The 18,366-nt window shown below is 38.2% G+C and overlaps 1 protein-coding gene across 2 annotated transcripts in view; it reads left to right on the top strand.

Annotated features, from left to right (window-relative positions):
* Nucleotides 1-18,366, top strand: part of COMMD8 (COMM domain containing 8) — a 152,276-nt gene that overhangs the window by 87,209 nt on the left and 46,701 nt on the right. Inside the window, exon 5 of one of the 2 annotated variants that reach the window (XM_089911884.1) lies at nucleotides 1-18,366. This exon is cut by the window's left edge and continues 32,515 nt beyond it. The exons of the other annotated variant lie outside the window; for it this stretch is intronic. The gene's annotated coding sequence lies outside the window, so the exon portion shown is untranslated. 2 annotated transcript variants of the gene reach the window in all.

The following is an 18,366-nucleotide window of genomic DNA, read 5'->3' as shown; positions in this document are numbered from 1 at the left end:
GGGGGTGTGGCGGAGGTATGGAAGACATAGGAGTGCTGGGTATTCAAAAAGTGACCAATGTTCACCACATATATGAACGGACGTTACAATCTGCTGACCACTAGTCACAGAAACTCTTCTTTTTTTTTTTTAAACAATTCTTTTCTAATCCTCTCTCTGTTTCCTTCTCTAACCACTGCTGCCCATGATAACTCCTAAACTCTTACTCCTAAACTTCTTACCCTTTTTGTATGTATTGACTTGGCTTAGGAAATTTGGTGTGGTAAGTGTGACATGAGATGTCTAACACTATTTTATTCCCTATGAAGAGATTTCATTATGATTGCTAGGGAAAAACACCTCATTACAAGAGTGGAAGGTATTGAGAAACATGGACTTTGGAGTCAGAAGGAACAGGGTTTGTATCCTGCCTTTCTGCTTAGCACTATAGTGATCACTGGCATTTTTTTTTTTTTTTTTACGGGTTTCTCCATTTGTAAAACAGGAATAACGGTACATTGCTGATCCTGAAGGATATTTGTGAGAATCAGACATAATGTACATTGTGTAGAGTAGGACTGGGCAAAAACAGGACCTATTGTAACAATTTTCGGCCTTCAGGGCATCAAAAAGACCAATGAAACAATATTTTTAATCTGATTTTATCAGATTTTTACCCACAAGACAACAACAAATAAATGTCAATTATTTTGAGTGCTTTCTTTTTTTCTGGGTGGCATTATTATTGAACATTACATGATGGAAACTTTCTGGATAAAAATACCAGTTAAAAAATAAAACTAGATCAACATCTTCCATGGCATTTTTATTAAGGTTTATGACCCATTCTTCCCTGCCAAATCAAACCAGCACCTTCATGACACAAAGGTCATCTTACCTATGACAGATACTTTCCAAGTACTAAACACAGCATTTTCTCACTTCTCCCTTTGTCTTAAGTATAAATGCAGCTACAGAGGGTGAAACAGGAGGGAAGGGGCTAGGCAACAACCTTTAAAAGAATGATATAGCCATAGGACATGACAAAAACTGATTAGAACCAACTGGGTCCAAGATGACAGAAGATTCGACTTCCAGTAGACCTCGAGCCTCCTTATATGCTCATTGTGCTAAATGACATGCTAAATGACACACCCACCAGCGTCATAACAGTTCTGAGGCCAACCATAAAAGGTCAAAAAGTGGGCAGTGGCCCAATTCCTGGAAATCCCTGCCCCTTCCCCAAAATCCTCTCACTCATTAGCCTATGAAATTACCCAACCCATAAAAACTAGCCACACCACATTTCAGGGCTCTCTCACCTTCTGAGGTGGCCCACACTCTGTCTGTGGAGTGCATTTCTCTCTAAATAAATCCACTTCTTACCTATCACTTTCTCTCCGAATTCTTCCATGATGAGGCAAGAACCTTAAATCCACCAAGAACAAGGGCGTGGTAGACTAGATTGAGTGGGTATAGTCAGTCAAGAAATATTTGCTTAAAATTTGCTCCTTAGAAGAGCGTTTGGAGACCAAATTTGGAGTAGTGGATCTTCCTATAATAGCAAACTGACTTTCCTAAATACATGCACTTCATAGTTTTCTTGAAAAAAAAATTTTTTTTACATCCTGAGAATGAATGTGAACAAGACATATCTATTTGCTCCTTCCTTTATTGAAAGAGTTATTTAATGAGTATTTGTCAATTTCTGCTATGAGCTAGGTACTTTGCTTGGCACCTGCTAAAGAGGAGGAATAGAGGCAGGATCTCTTTATTCATGGAGTTTTTAGACCAGCTGGGAAGACAAATGACAATATTGTGATTTATAAGATATACATATTTGATCATTCAAATGACCAAAATATATTTCACATATATTTTTTGTCTTTGTCCGTGGTTCCTGGCTCACAGCTCCCCAAACCCTTGGAATTTCCTTAGTGATAAGAGCCATGGGAGCATTTTTATTATAATAATTAGCCCTTTGTCCTTAGTTCTTGAAACCATAAAAGTGAAATGGGGGTCTTATTATTTACAACAAGATGCTTCTCACCACAACTAGGTTTATGCTAATGAACTGAATTTTGGAAAGCACCTAAGAATGGAGGCTGGTTGCCAGTGGAGCCAATCATGAGATTAGAGGGTTGGAACTTTCAGTCCCACCCCTCCACCTCAGGGGAGAAGACTGGAGGTGGAAGTTGAATCAATCACTAATGCCAATGATTTAATCAATCATGCTTATGTAATTAAGCCTCCTTAAAAACCCCAAAGGACTGGGTTCAGAGGGCTTCTGGGTTGGTAAACATGTGGAGATTCAGGGAGAGTGGATGGAGACAGTATGGAAGCTCAGGGTCCTTTCCCCATACCTTGCCCTAAGCATCTCTTCCATCTGGCTGTTGCTGAGTTATATCCTTTTATAACAGACTGGTTATCTATCATTAGTATGGCAAATGTTTCTCGGAGTCCTGTGAGCCCTCTAGCAAATTAATTGAACTCAAGGGTGGGGGGATCATTGGAACCTCTGATCCATAGCCACTCAGTCAGAAGCACAGGTGATAATCGACTTTCAACTGGAATCTGGGGTGGGGGTGGGGGGGACAGTCTTGTAGGACTGAGCCCTTCACCTGTGGGATCTGTTGCTATCTCCAGGGAACTAGTGTCAGAATTGAGCTGAGTTGTAGGACATCCAGCAGGTGTTGGAGAATTGCTTGGCTCTGTACTAGTTGCTTTACATGCAATTCATCTTCACAAAAAACCTATGAGATGCACATTATTTTATAGACGGGGAAACATAGGTTTAGAAGGGTTAAGTAACTTGCCGAAGGTGACATAACTAGAAAGTGGAATAGCTGTGGGTTCTGTCTGATTGCAGGGCACAAATTCAACCACTGCTCTACAGCCTCAAAAGAGAAGTCCATCCTTTGACTCATACAGTTGATGAACCAAATGACTATATCAGTTGAAGTGTTCAGCAGGAGAACTACTGCTCCCTCAGGGTCCTTGATGTATCTGCACTGACAGTGCTAACAGTGTCTATAAATTAGGAAAACAGTAATCAGGCTTACCAAGTTGAAATTCAGGGACAGAAATGGTTCTGTAATAGTTATAGCCATGGATAGGGAGGCAAAAGCCATAGAAAGAAATTCATCGCCTTGCTGAATGACCCCAGGAAAAAAGGAAACAATTTTATGCCCAACCTTCTAATTCTTTCCAAGATTATTTTCATTCATGGAAACTGAGTCTCTTCATTCTGGAAGGGTATGACCAAAGTCTGGAAAAGTACTGTAGAAGTATACAAGAGGAGAATGAACTTATTTACAGACATCTAGACAATCAAGGAAGGGTTCCTTCAGTTTGAAGATGATACTGCTATGCTACTAAGTGGGGAACAAAAGAAACTGTGGGAGCTAGAAAGCAGAGAGACAAGTGGAAAATGTCCTAGCACATGCAAGAAAACAGAACCTAAGCTGGCAGTGGGGGAAAGTTAAGAAGCACCCAATTTTCATTATAGAGCCTCAAAAAATCTCAGCAGTTGAGAGCACCAGGCACCTTAAAAATTCAGGGTGATGTGTCCAGCAATAGGGAATTTCTTAACCGTAGTATATCCCCACAGTGGAACATGATGCAGCAGTAAAAAAAAAAAAAAAATGGGGAAAAGCGCTATGATAAGATATGGAAAGATGTTCAAGATACAGTGTTAAGTGAAAAAGCAAGGTGTAGAATGATGTACATGAAATGCCACTTTGGGAAAAGTAAAAAATATATTTGTAGCTGCTTGTATTTGCATAAAGAGACCCAGAAGGATAAATCAGAAAATAATAAAAATGGTGAAGGAAAAGGGTGAATCTGGAAGGAGTGGGGGGCAGTGAGACTTCCCAATATTTATGTTTTAATTTTGTTTTTATTTTTTAGCTATGTAAATGCATTACTATTAAAACAATTTAAAAATAAAGTGGTGTACAACACATTTCCAGTAAAGGACTGGTATCCAAAATATATAACGAACTCTTAAAACTCAACACTAAGAAAACAAACAGCTCAATTAAAAAATGGGCAGAAGATCTGCAAAGACCTCACCAAATAAGAAACACAGATGGCAAATATGTATATAAAAAGATGCTCAACATAATATGTCATTAGGAAACTGCAAATTAAAACAGCAGTGAGATACCACTATATACCTATTGAAATGGCTAAAATCCAAACACTGACAACACCAAATGTTGGCAAGGATATGGAGCAAAGGAACTCTCATTCATTGCTAGTGGGTATGCAAAATGGTACTGCCACTTTGGAAGACAGTTTGGCACTTTGCTACAAAACTAAACATACTCATATACTATCCAGGAATTGCACTCCTTGGTATTTACCAAAATAGGTTAAAAACTTAAGTCCACACAAAAACCTGCACATGAATATTTATAGCAGCTTTATTCATGATTGCCAAAACATGGAAGAAACCAAGATGTCCTTCAGTAAGTAAATGGACCAACTGTGGTATATCCATAAATAGAATACTACTCAGTGCTAAAAAGAGATGAGCTATCGAGCCAATATTGCTGAGTGGAAGAAGTCAATCTGAAAAGGCTACATGCTATATTGCTATAGGCTTAATGTTTGTGTGCCTGCAAAATTCATATGTTAAAATCCTAATGCACAATGTGATGGTATTAGGAGGTGGAGTCCTTGGGAGGTGATTAGGTCATGAGAGCAGAGCTCTCATGAATGGCGTTAGTCCCCTTACAGAAGAGGCTCTAGAGAGCTCCCTTGCCCCTCCCACCATGTGAGGACACAGAGAGAAGACGGCCACCTGTGAACTAGGAAGCAGGCCCTCACGAGATACCAAATCAGCTGGCCTCATGATCTTGGACTTCCCAGCCTCCAGAACCGTAAGAAATAAACTTCTGTTGTTTATAAGCCACTCAGTTTATAGTATTTTGTTAGAGCAACCCCAAAGGACTAAGACACTTATGATTCCAACTATATGACATTCTCGGTGTCTTCAGATTGAAAGTCCAATCTGATACTTAACGTGATCAAAAAGCCTCACAATAAGGCTCATCATTATGAAATTTAGAATCTTGAGAAGCAGAGAGCATATCCTAAAATGATGCAAAGGAAAAAACTATCCATATATAAAGATTCAAGAATCAGAATAGCATTGGCCTTCTCAGTAGCAATATCAGAAGCTAGAAGACACTGAAATATTGCCTTAGAAAACCCAAGGGAAGTTGATTTCTTACATAGGAGTCTATATACATAAAAATTCAATCAATTTTCAGGAGTGAATAAAGGCATTGCCAGACATGCAAGGTCTCAAAACGTTTATCTTCCCTCAGCCACTCTTAGGAAGCTAGGGGGGAAGGCTCCACCAGGATGTAAATTAAGGAAGAAGGTGATGTGGAATTCAGAAAACAGAGGCTCCCATACAAAAGATAGACAAGAAATTCCTAGGATGATGGGAAAGGAGATCTTAAGGTGAGAATAGTGCAGGCAGACCCGGAGAGTAACCAGTTAAGATGGGAGCAAGAGAACACAGAGTTCTTGGAGAGACATCCCTAGGAAGATTAATTGGATATATCACCTGTGTGTTCAAGAAGAGACGTACACCTAGAACAAAGAGTTTGTAGATGACTGAGTAATGGTAAAGAGGCTAGGTTGTACAGGAAAGTGAATTTAGTCATAGTATACTAAATAGCCTGTGAATAATGTTCACGGAGTTGTAATAATATGAGCATTGAACATCAGAATAAACAAAAATTGTAATATAACCTGGGATTATATGACAAATATTAAATTTTTACCAGTTATTGGTCTGGTATGGGCCACAAACCAAAATATACTGGACACTGTCTAAAGCTGTGTCGGGTATTACTCCCTTCCTTGTTGGATTGTGATAGGAAAATATCTGAGAGTTCTAGGGGTGGTGCTGGGCTCGAGAGCTTCAAGGCAATAGCTATTTTCCAACCTAAAGGGAAGTATCTCAATCTTTTAATACTAATGGATATTGATTGATCAGTAGACACCAATATTAGGGAGATGAACAGGAAAGAAGTGTGTATGTGTATGTGTGTTGGTGAGGGGATATGGGAGTGTGTGAAAAAGGTACGAGGTATTAAAGCGAAAAACCAAGAATTAACAGTGTAGTGCTATTATTTAGACATGTGAAGGTACACATTAAAACAAACTGAAAGAGTTGAAATCAGTGACTGCTGGTTAATGGGAATGGAGGGAGATGGGGTGCAGAGACAAACAGGAGACTGCTGTTTTTATAATAGACCTTGGAAAACTATTGCATTCTTAAACCACGTACCTGTATTACTGATAAAAATAAAAATAGAAAATGAATGCCTACTATGTACCAGGCTCAATGATATTTCAAGATAAGTATTGCCATTCTCATTTTACAATAAGGAAGAAAAAATAACATACCAATTCATCTCTCAAGGTGGTAAAGGGAATATTCTTTTACATATTAGAAGACAAATTCAAGGCATTTATATCAAGAAGGCTTACAAAAGCATTCACTTAAATTAATTGAAGGTTGATCTTGATTCACCTTAAAAATAAGTTAGCAATGATTACGTTATGCACTTGTGAGGGAAACATCAAAGGAATCACTTAACCTGAAATGTGTCTTGACCTCACTGTCAGAGAAAATACTTAAGTGAGAGGAACTCTGATGAAATTCATTATTACATTTTTATATTTTTAGTAGTTTTGGCTTAATTAAAAAACATTGAAGGGAAACTGGATAGAGAAGTATGCCAGGAAAGATCTCTGAACTTTCTATACTTTCTCCTTATTAAACCCTTATTACTGTGACAAAATAAACAAAATATCCAAAATAAGCAATTCCAAACATGCAAACCAAAAAATGTGAGTGTAAATATATCAGTTAGGCAATAGGCAAATTAGAATGTACCTATATGCTCAGAATCTAGAAGAAAACAATACATTAAAGAAGATGATATCAATATGTATGGTGAAGTTAAAAGGAACAAAATCAACAATTTGTCTTGGCTTTTGGTTTGGTTGGATTGGATATTGTTTTGTGGGGGAAATATAATAGACACTCTTGGCCTAAAATGGGAGGATTAGACGAAGATTAGATGAGGGGGCGACAATTTATTTGACTAGCTTTGGAAATAATCTTGTGATTATCCGGTTCATGATTTTCCTATCTGACACTATAAGTCTGTAGGGCAGAGACCTATAGACGTGATTTTTTTTTTAACCATCATGGCACCTAATATCATAGCAACAGAGTAAAGTACTTTATCTATTGATTAAATGAATGATTGTGGAGCACACCATAGCACTGAGTTTTCCACAGAACTGTGAAATTTGCAAAATCAGCATAATCTCTAACTTCTATACATTTCCTAAAACAAGGAAATAAACTTTTATCTCATTCCATTTCACTCTATTCATTCACTCCACACATCATTATTGAAGGAATTCTCTGTGAAAACCTCTTAGTTGGGCCTCTTTTCCTGAAAGCTAGTGCAGGAGAAACCATCACTTTCTTTGCTCAAATCATATGGAAGTTAACTATCTACATTGATGAGGATCATCAAATGTTTTAATTCACAAGCTATGAGATGACCATAAACTCAGGGTTGACTTGTTATCTTCATGTCATTAGCGCTCATGGCACTCTGAATATATTGAAAAACATGTGATTATTTTTCTGGATGGCATGCATGCTAGTTCAACAGCTTACAATACAGTCGTAATTTGTTCTGATTTCAGGTGGCAACTATTCTGGCATATTATTATTGTGATGTCAAGAAGGCATTAACATTTATTGAGTGCTTATATGTGGTAGACATTTTCTGACAGAAACCTCATGAGGTTAAGTATTGTTGTCCATATTTCACAGAAGAAGCAAATGAGACACAGGGTGGTTGGTATAACGACAACCTGCCCAGGTAGCAAATCTGGGCTCAAACCCAGAGATGTTTGATTCTTACACCATGCCTTTTCCACTATGGTATAGAGGAGTTAGCCAGTAGGGTTTGTTATCTTTGCAACACATTAAGGCCAGATATATTAAAATTGTACACATAAATTTAAGTTACTTGAGGAAATGTATATTGAAAATCCCATCTTTAATAGATTTAGATATATATTAATTAATGAATGCCTTTAAACCTCATTATATATATCTATAGTCTAAGCCCAAGAGGAAAATACTTTGAATGAAAAAATAAGAACTGATATAAAGTAATAAATTAAATATATTTTTTCAAGCATGAAGTTAGTTGAGACCAATAAAGCATATTGCAGTCATCCTGCAAAAGAATTTCTTATGTTCTGAAAAGTACAGGTTATTATATTCTATCCTTAGCATTTTCATGGATACAAAGTCAGAAAGTATTTCTAAAGTTGATAAACAACTTACAGAAGCAAAGATCAGTACATATGAGAGGACTATAAGGTGTGTATATTTATGTAAATAGATTCTGACATATTTCATAATTTTGTTGAAAGAAATATATCACAAAGACTGAACTGCCTAAGGTCTGAGAGTTAATATCAGAACTGGAATTAGAAATCGATGCTCTTTGCTTTATTCCAATTTGAACTTGACTAGAAGTTTGTGCAATGTTGCTGATGAGACAAAGCCATATGTATGTGTATATATATATATATATATATATATGTATATTTCAGGTTAGAGCTTATTGAACCCAGGGTTTACTTTACTTCGTTTCTTTGGCTTCTGGAACTCTGCACTTCATGGTTTTCTTCCTATTTCTCTGGCTGTTCCTTCCTTGTCTCTTTTCCATTCTTATCTTATTCTACCTAATCATCAAATATTGGAGTTCCTCAGGCCTCCTAACTCTTCATTCCTTACTCTGCATCATCTTCTCAGGGAAATTCACCTATGCCTATAGCTATAATTTTCAAAATATTCAAATGATTCACAAATTTATGTTTTCAGGGTAGACCTCTCTCCGTGCTTCGGACCTATATCATACATCAAGAAATCAAAAATTTAACTTGTGATCTCTTCCTTGCCCCCCACTCAGAATCCAAAGCATTCCCATTCTTCTCATTTTGGGTGAATGACATCCTCATTCATCTACTAATCCAAGCAAAAATCCCTGGTAATCGTAGGGGCCACTTTTTGTTTCTCTATCTTTCTCATTCATATTGAATTCTTCACTAAGTCCCATTTGTTTTTCCTTCTAACTCTCCCTTGCATCCATCTACTCCTTTCCATTTCCAACCAGATTCAAGCTAGCATCTTTCTTTCCCTGGTCCATTCTGATAGTCTTCAAAATGGTTAATCTTTCTCTACCTGCATCTGTTCTCAATACCACAGTGAGAGTGATTTTTCAAACACAAATCTGATCATGTTAACCCGCCTTCCCCCAGCTCAAAAATCCTCCAGTGATCCACTCTTCCTAGGATAAATACGAAGCTCTTTTTTTTCTTTAAGACAAAACTCTTATAAGACCCTGCAAGGTTAAGTCCTCTGCCTATATTTCCAGCTTCAACTCACACCATGGTCTTTTTTCTCTTGCTGCTACAACTGCATTAGATTTATTTCTGTCCACCATGTTTGCCAGGATCCCTCCTGCCACAGGGTCTTGAATTTGATGTTCTCTCTGCCTGGACTATATTTTTTTCTCCTGTTTGCCTCATTAACTCCTTACTCAGCCTTTAGATCTATAAACAGTACATATATTCTCAAGGAAACTCTCTTGACCACCATAAGTCTAATCCCCCTCATTTACCCTCTAATAGTATAAAGTACCACTAGTGCATAGCGATGTATTGGTGTAAGTCTTTGCTAAATGCCTATCTTCCTCCCCTACCTGGATGCTCCATTAGGGAGGGTAGGGACCCTCTCTCCTTTTGCTCACTACTGTCATCTAGCACAGTGCCGGGTACCATCCAGGTGCAATGAATACTTGCTGAATGCATTACTGAAATAATTAACTAGTTAACCAAACATGCTGATTATTTGATACCAATTCTAGAAACTATGTACGTTTTTAAGGGAAGATATTCAATTGTTCAGAGAAGGGAGGAAGTCACATATTTTGGTAAGATCAGATGTACATTTTAATAATACAGATAAATGCTTCACTGGGCACTAAAAACACAACAGATTGGTGGAGGGTTACACTCATGAGAATGCTGAGTGTCAATAACAGGTTGGAGATACCCTACTGACACTTAAGAAGATTTCAACAATTTTTCAGTCCAACCATGAAAATTGGCAGTTGTGCTCATGTTCACTGCTGAACTCAAAGAGGTGGCGGGCTGAAACAGATCAGTAAGTTTGATTTTAACCTGGTTATATAAGACTCTCTGTATGTGATTTTTTTCCCCTCCAAATTATTAACAATTATCCTTTAATATTCTCTGGGTCCTTAGGATGTTTTCATTATAAAAGCAGAAACCCAACTTCTAGATCTCTAACCATATAATACCACGGTGGTCCTGACTAAATATGGTAAAATGTTTCGGTTTCTTTTATACCCAGGCTCATTTCTTTTCTCACATTTTACAACTAATTGTTGACCTGCCCCAGAGCAGACAGCAGGGGCAATGTTCAGGATCACGATGTTGTGAACTGGATGGCCTGATTCTCCATTAACCAGCTGCAGAACTCTGGACAGCTCACATTTGGTATCACCCTTCAGGATCTCACATCCAGAATTAGAGGGTTGGGTTAATGATTCTGCAGGTCCTTAGTTGACCTTCAAATTCCCTGATTCTTCACCAAGGGATTGTTTTTTTTAAATTGGGCTTTACACTGCCTAACAAAGTGCTTTAGTAATATAATCTAAAGTAATGGCCCCTACAAGGCTTAGAATCTATATTATGTAGAGGTTAAAAACACAAGCTTTTTAAAAAATTTTTTTAATATATATTTTTTTATTCGGCAGCACCTCACAACATGCGGGATCTTAGTCCCCTGACCAGAGATCGAACCCTCACTCCCTGCAGTGCAAGCACAGAGTCTTAACCACTGGACCACCAGGGAAGTCCTCAGAACGCTAGCTTTTGAGTCAGAAAGACCTAGGTTCAAAACTTTGGCATTAATGAGCTGTGTAACTTTAAGCAAGTTACTTAAAGCTTATGAATCTTTGTTACTACATCTAGAAGCTAGTGATACTTCTTTCTTCATGGAGAGGTTGTGAGGATAATATGAAATACGTAATACATGTGAAACACAATACCTGGTACAGAGTTAGCCTACAATGAAGCATTAATGTAATTACAACTTTCATTTAGAAGAGATAGTGCTTATGGCTCCCTCTGACCCTATGTTTGCTCTCTAGTAAGACAGACATCATTTTCTGGTATGTACGAGATGTGTCAGGCTGTAAATTTCTGAGCCTCGTTTTGGAACCAGAGTCCATCAGTCATTCTCAGCCATTCTCTGAATCGGAGCAGCTGACAGAATCTTCAGTGAGGTCATTATTTTTAGCTTTGGAACCGTTAGAAAGTCTGCAGGGGATTTTCACGGCATTCAACAAATTAGCAAAGGTCATCAAAACAAACCCACTTACTGAATTCATGGGCTCAAAATCCTGTCAAACCAGTGCTGTCATATCAAATTAAAGAACTTTCTACTCGCAGTATTGCTATAAAAAAATCAAGTTGGATTATGTTTACATTTGCTCCATTGTTACTGCATTTTAAAGTCACAAATTTTGATGGCAAACCAACTCATCTCCTATCTGTAACCCCCTCACCACGTGATCATGTGATTCTTTCAATCTAAAATTTCCTCACTTTTCTCCTCTGTCCATCCCAGTTCAAGTCCCATCTCTTTTTGGAGGCCACTCCTAAATTCTCTGACCTGTGGTCTCAGGCCTGCTTTGTTCTTGACCCAGAATAGGCCATATATATATATATTTTAAGTTAGGCGGGTGCGGTTTTGACCTTATTTGGCCCTGTACAAAGGCATTAAACGTGATAATTAGGCTCTTTCATTTTCACAAATGCCCTTAACTACACTCAACTCTGCTTGGTTGATTAACTAGCTTGTGGAGCATCCATCACCCAGCATGACAGACTATACACACCATTGGCTCTTGACAAATAGTATATATACCATGAGCTCCTTGCTTTCTGTATCACCATAAATAATATTTTGGAAGAAATACTTTGGGGTCAGGTACTTGATGCATTCTCTACATGCTTTGAATGATGCCTTTGAATCAAGCCAGACCACAAGACTGCTGGATCCTTCAGCAGCATCATTTTGGATTTAATAGAATTGCTTTACTGAATTGTACTTTGGTGTTATGCCAACAGAGCACGCCGGTGGATTGTGTAAGGAAGAACTGGATAAAACTCCGAGCCTTCTTTCTGAATACCTACTAGAGAAATACTACAGAATAGTAAATTAGGTTTGGCTTTACGGACAATTCGACTCTTATAAGTTGATTGTGTTTACTTGCTTTGGCCATTAGAAAACTTAGTGAAAAATCTGGGGTCCATTTCTCTCAACTGTATGGTCCACCCTAATAACAGGTTTTGCTTTATTATTTTTCCACCCATAGTTTCCCTTTGTCCTGGTCACTACAACTGCTTACTCTAATCCTTTTACACTGAAAGTATTTTTTGTGAAGTGCCTCACATCTTTTGTAGAATAGGTAGAGATTAAAAATAAATTCTTGATCTATTCCCCTAGGGAATTAAAGCAATTACAGCTTACAGACCATTATTTGTCAATTATTTCCTGCTTTGTATTTTTCTTTCATTGTTTTATGTCTCCATAACTTGGTTTTAATCCAGAGAATATTCTTAAATTTTTCCTATACTCCCCCCACACTGGCACCATAGCATGTGCTCACTGAATCTTTAAATCTGACTTTTGTGCACAGGTCTGCATCTAGGTGACTAGCTGTGTGCTTTTGACCTCAATGTCACTGAGACTTGAGAATTTCATTCTCCTCATCTGTATCTGACAGAAGTGGCCTAAATAATCTTCAGTGTCCTCTTCTAGTTCTAAGATTCTGTCACAATTGCGTGGGTTCCCTAAAAGGAGTTTTGTCAGGCTCAGATATTTTAAGACAGACCTGACTTAATAAACTACTCACAGATATGGATATGACCAAGTAACCTATTTATTGCAGAAAATGTCCATTAAAAAGAAGGACTGTGTCTAAGGGAGATTTGCTCACTTTTTCATTAACAAAGAAGAGGACACTTCCAGACACTTTGGTTCAGAATTTAAGCTGGAAGAACGACTACAAGTGGGCAATAAAAATGATTTAGAAGGCCTAGACCTTTTTAATTCTGTAGTTTCACATCTAGCAAGTGCTGATTCCAGTTCTTTTAGTACAAAAGAGGCAGTGGGATGCTGTAAAAGGACCCTAAATTGAGATCTAGTTTCAAGTCCAGCATTGGTCTTTAATAAAACAATGGATTGCCCCTCTCTGTGTCCTCAATTTTTCATTAATGAAAAGAGAAAAATTATCTGCCCATACCTGCAAGATGATTTGTGAGGGTCAAACAAGACAACGCTAGAGAATACCTTTCAGTAAGTACAAAGTGCTATACACATTTGCATATGTGAGCATGGCCATGAATCAAGAAATGACCTCTGATGACTCAGTGGGTATTTTGGATTGCTTTTATGACTGAATTGGGTGGTTTTGGAAAGTTGGTTGTTAAGATGGCTGAGCCAGTCTCAGAACCTTGATGTTACCCAAATTTGTGAATGACTCAACAACATATAAATCCTCCCCCAAACGCAACTTCAAAGGAGTTGAGGACAAAGTCCTATCAAGATGTAAGCATGGTCTGGGTCCATGTCTGTTTTGTTCACTGCACATAAAAAGATAGAATCTAATATTTGTCAATTACATGGCAGGGAAGCTGGATGAATGATGAGGTACCCTCCCTGGCTGTGTGGCTTGCTCCTTTCCTATGTCAGTTAGGGGATAGGATTCCAGGTTGTGTTTCAGAAAACTTATAAATAGTGAAACATGGAAATCTGAGATCACTTTGACATGCTTGTGTTTGTTTGTTTATTGTCAACTTGGCATCACCACCCCAAGTATCATTGAAGAGAAGCTGGAAACAATTTTCCCAGAGGTCTCCTTCCCCAGGATAGAGTTTGCCAAAGAGAGGCATTGGTACCAGATTTGGAAGATGGAGGAGGAGAGGCCATTACTTTCTGGGGACAATTGCCAGATGCATGGGAAGATGAGATTCAGTGACTTGCTGGGGAGCCCTTGAGTACCTCTACGTTGCTATAGAGACAGAGATAATTGGTCGGGGCTTCCCAGAGATCCTGAGTATTGCAGCACCTTCATTGCTTGGGTACTTCAGGCTGAAGTTGCTGAGGTTGATTTCTTTCACCTCAGCTCATCAGCTTTTCCAGTCTTCCTGTATGCTCTTAATTCCCTATATTAAAACCTTCTATATCTTGAATATATTGAGTGGTTCTTCTGTTTTCTTGATAGAAACTTGACTAGAAACAGAATCTCAAATGTTAAATTTGGGAATGTTAAGCTTCAACTCAATGCATTTATATACACAGAGTTATAGCTAGCACCTTGGGGAAAGACCATTAAGATTTTTTTAAAAAATCCATCTAGGTATTATTTAGTAAAGTATTGCTTTACAACATTCAGGAATACCTCTGAGACCTAAGAAAGTCAATGAAGTTTTCCAAAGTGTCTTATTTTGTTCTCTTAGAAGAACTTGGTTCAACAGGGCACAATTTCCTGTAGTGGAAAGAACAGAATTTAAACTCATATGGCCCATAATTTAGTCGGGGCTCAGCCACATTTTAACCCTGTCTATTTGGCAAATTCGTTTAACTTCTCTTGGGCTTGGGGACAGCATCCGCATGATGGGAGCCATGACAACTATCTTACTTTTCTTGAGAACCCTTGAGAATGGCATTCATGCATCTGTACAAATGCTAGTTTAGGAATGTAGTCTTTGGGGGACTCAAATGAAAATGTATGAAAGCATTCTGTGTATATACATATATATGTGTATATATATGTATATATACATATATATATGCTATTATTCTCTAGACTCACGTTCATATTTAGTCAAATGCAAATAATAATGGAGATTGATAAAGGTTCAATAAAAGCAACTTCCAGAGAAGTGAAGAATTTCTACTATGCCTGAGTGTAAATATTATGGTGATTATATGCACACCCACCTCCGGGAGACTTAGCCCAGTGTGGCTGTCAACATACAGGGCAGTGACTGAGAGAGGACACCATACTGTGGGGCTGAGACTCCATGGGACAATGGAGGGAACCTTTATTGCTCCAGTATAGGATAGTTCTCAGACCACACAGAATGGAGGTGTGAACTGTTCTCCACTTAGAAGGTCACTGTTGCAGTCTCATCTTATCTTGAGCATTGGGAAGGGGAAGGGGCACATCAAATAAGCTTCCCAAAATCACTGAGATAACTTCTAATTTTACTTACTCACTTACTCACAGCAGTGACGTTATGCTGAAGTTATTGAATGATCATGGTTAGGGTTTCGCATATGTGATTTATTTAAAGCAGACCTTGTTTTTTCATTGCACTGAGACCAGACAGGACAATGGACTGAGCAAGGGGAAGACTGGAGCCCACAGTTTGGAATGGCTGAGTGTCTTGGTGGAACTGAACAGATCTTTCAATACCTATGAACTGTAGACACACTCTCGCTTATCTCTCCTTGTGTTTACATGATTGAATTTGCATAACTTCCTGACCCCAAACCGTGTGCATGTGTGTCTGCCTCTACTCACACACCTCTCCATCCTTCTACCCCATCTTTCTTTTCTTCAACACACTTGTCACAGCATATCATACTCCTACATTATATTTTATACCAGTGACTTTGTTTTGAGTTTTTTCTGTCTATAATAGATTGTAAGGCACATCTGGGCAGAGATTTTGTTCTGCCTGGAATAGTCCATGATAAATGATAAGGATTATAGAAAGTGTGTGGGTGAATAAACATTTGAAATATTAACCAAGTTTGTTTTGTTTTTACTTGACATTTTACTTGATTCCCCAAACTCTTAGGTAGAGACTGTTAAACCAACAAAGGGACATTTTTGGAAAATTTACAAATGGTTGGACATCCCCCCTTTCCTCTCTTAAGGAAATGGAGACTCTACCTATAGTTGTGTAGGGGCCACAGTTTTTCAAATGCAGCAAATAATGGAGATTTCCTTCCTGAGAATTAGGGAGAGGAATTGTGGGCCAAATTCTTTGTCATGTCACTTCCTTGTCTATAAAGCAGGCTGAGCAATCATCTCCATGGTACTTCATAGGTCACACAAAAGAATGTTGAAAAGTGGTCTGTTTAGCAATGAGATGCACAGAAATATGCTGAAACCAGTAGCTGTATTTAAGCTGCCATTGTTAGGGAGAGAGATGTGCCCACAGAGTGTTTTTAAGTGATCCCAACTTAACGTAAGAGGAATTGAGTCACTGGCCTGTGAACCTGACAAAAAAGTGCATTGGACTTTGATGCTAATTTAAAATAGCAACAATACGTTGTTGGTGAACGATCTAGTTTCTAATAATTTAAATCTCTTGAGAATGGCATTCATGCATCTGTACAAATGCTGTTTTAGGAATGTAGCCTTGGGTGACTATAATATAGTCATCTTGCCATCCTAGAAGTACTGACGGTGTCAGGAATGGTGTATGCACAATAAACACTTACATATGATGGAAGAATCAGAAACGTCTGGGAACCTAGAAAGAGGCACATAGAGCCAACAAGAGACAAGTGGCTGCTCCTGGCACTCTGTCATCAGTCAGCTCAAGAGGCGAGGAGAAAGAGGGCTTTGCTTTGTTAGTGATGTACAAAATCAGCTTTTAAGGTGAAAGCCAAGAGATAGGAGAAAATGGTTAGGAATGAAGAGGGGACAGTGATGAGAACATTGACAACAACAGTGGCAACAATCAGAGCGATGTGTGACAAAACGAAAGAAAGGAGTACTTACAACGAATACAAAAGTTGAAGCGGTTCAGGATTCTCTGACAGCAAATAGCTGATTGCCCTGTACTCCGATGATGGCTATGACCACCATTTATTGAGCAGTTAAAATGTGCTAAGCACTGTACCAGGCACTTTACAGGTAAGGCCACTTTCTCTTCTCCTATCCTCCTTTACGTCTACTGCATTTAGATTTTCACTCCCAGCACTCCATGTTACCAAATCCAATATCAGTTCTCAGTCCTTAGTTAACTCGTTTTATCATATGTATTTGACCCAGATGATCGCCTCTTTTTTTTCTAGAATATTTTTTTACTTTGGTTCCAGAATACTCTTCTCTCTTAGGCTTCCTCCTACCCCACTGATCACCCCTCTCAGTTTCCTTTGCTGATTTGTCTCTGCCACTTACTAGATGTGAACATGGACAAATTAGGTGATGCCACTGTGACTGAGTTTCCTTATTGGTAAAATGGGAACAATAATGGTACCTAGGACAGAGTCATGGTTTAATTAAATGAATTATTATATGTAGTGAACTTGCAGACAGTAAATGCCATACTTGAGTTTTCTATCATCTTCCTAAACTCTTAAGTATTGGTTTGGCCAAGGCTTAGCACTTGGACCTCTTCTCTAGCTACACTAATTACCTTGGTGATATCATCTAGATACATGGGTTTAAGTACATGTGGAAGCTCATGAATTGTATATTTACATTTCCAGATAGGGCCTCTACCCTGAACTTTAGACTTTCAATTGTAAACTTGAATCTCCACTTAGATGTCTAATAGACAATACAAATTGAGTATGTCTAAAAAATTTCTGGGCTGTACCTGATGCTGTCCTCAGTTTGGTTGATGGCAAGTCCATTCTTCCATTTTTCAGAGGTTTGATTCAGAGAAGATCAATTTACTTATAAGGTAGATTTTTGCTGGCTAGGAAAGAACTTTCCACTAAAAGATGCTTCTCATGTGCTGGCGTCCTGTGTCATCTTTGTCATGTTTAAACCTTCTGCATGCATTCATACCTCCAGGTGTACTCAACATACTGCTCACCTTGACCAAGGTGAGCTTGGCTTGACCCAGGTGGACTGCTTTTGTCATGATCTACATTTTGGCAAGTGAATGTAATATCTGAGACATCCTGTCTCAGCACGCTTTCGCTTTCACTTTTGCTATTTATAGTCTAGCACTTCCAGTCATATTATTATTCGTAGTAATATTTATAATATTCAATTATTGCTTTTCAATAATTATTATTGTTCAGCCCCAAATGGAACAAAATATGGAATTTTAAATACTGCTTATGCATGAAATTCTTTTCAAAGTAAAATTTTAAGAAGAATAACTATGACCTGGTATCATAATAGCAGGATACTTCTTAAACTTCATGCAACCTAGGAAGAAAATTTAGTTTTATTATAACTCTACATACTG

This window comes from Delphinapterus leucas, chromosome 5, assembly GCF_059928025.1.
Source record: "Delphinapterus leucas isolate spDelLeu-1000000601 "Yukka" chromosome 5, BTC_Dleu_Yukka2, whole genome shotgun sequence".
In the NCBI taxonomy this organism is placed as follows: domain Eukaryota; kingdom Metazoa; phylum Chordata; class Mammalia; order Artiodactyla; family Monodontidae; genus Delphinapterus; species Delphinapterus leucas.
Note: the sequence above shows the minus strand (reverse complement) of the source record. Positions and strands in the feature narration are given on the sequence as shown.